Here is a 486-nt window from a genome sequence, read left to right as displayed (position 1 = left end):
GATGATTGATATATGCATTTTTTTTCCTCTGCCCGTTCTGTTGGTTTTTGTCTTTTGCCCTTCTCCCCCGTCCCTCTTCTCAGCTGTTTCTCTTTCCCTCTTTCTTTCTCCCCTTCTTTCCCCCAGTCAAGTCTGTCCCGTATTCAGTAAGTGAAAATAAAATAAACAATAAAAGGTGAATCAAATGGACCATTACGGCAAGGCTGGGATGGTCAATTTGGTAAAGTAAATCCGTTGGGCATCTTTCTTTGCCTTTAGACAACAATTCTGATGGCAAAAGAGCCAAACGGGACAGGCAAAAAAAAAAAAAAAAAAAAAAAAAAAAAAAGAGAAGGTGATTGGCTGCAGACTCCCATCTCTGCAGGACCTGTACACCTCCAGGACATTGCGGCGTGCAGCTCGGATCTCAGCTGACCCTTCTCACCCTGGACACAGTCTGTTTGACCTGCTCCCCTCAGGCAGGAGGCTCCGGTCCATTCGCACCAG

The sequence above is a fragment of the Haplochromis burtoni genome, unplaced genomic scaffold (assembly GCF_018398535.1).
Source record: "Haplochromis burtoni strain Fernald_Lab_line unplaced genomic scaffold, NCSU_Asbu1 Contig_1175, whole genome shotgun sequence".
Classification (NCBI taxonomy): Eukaryota; Metazoa; Chordata; class Actinopteri; order Cichliformes; family Cichlidae; genus Haplochromis; species Haplochromis burtoni.
Note: the sequence above shows the minus strand (reverse complement) of the source record.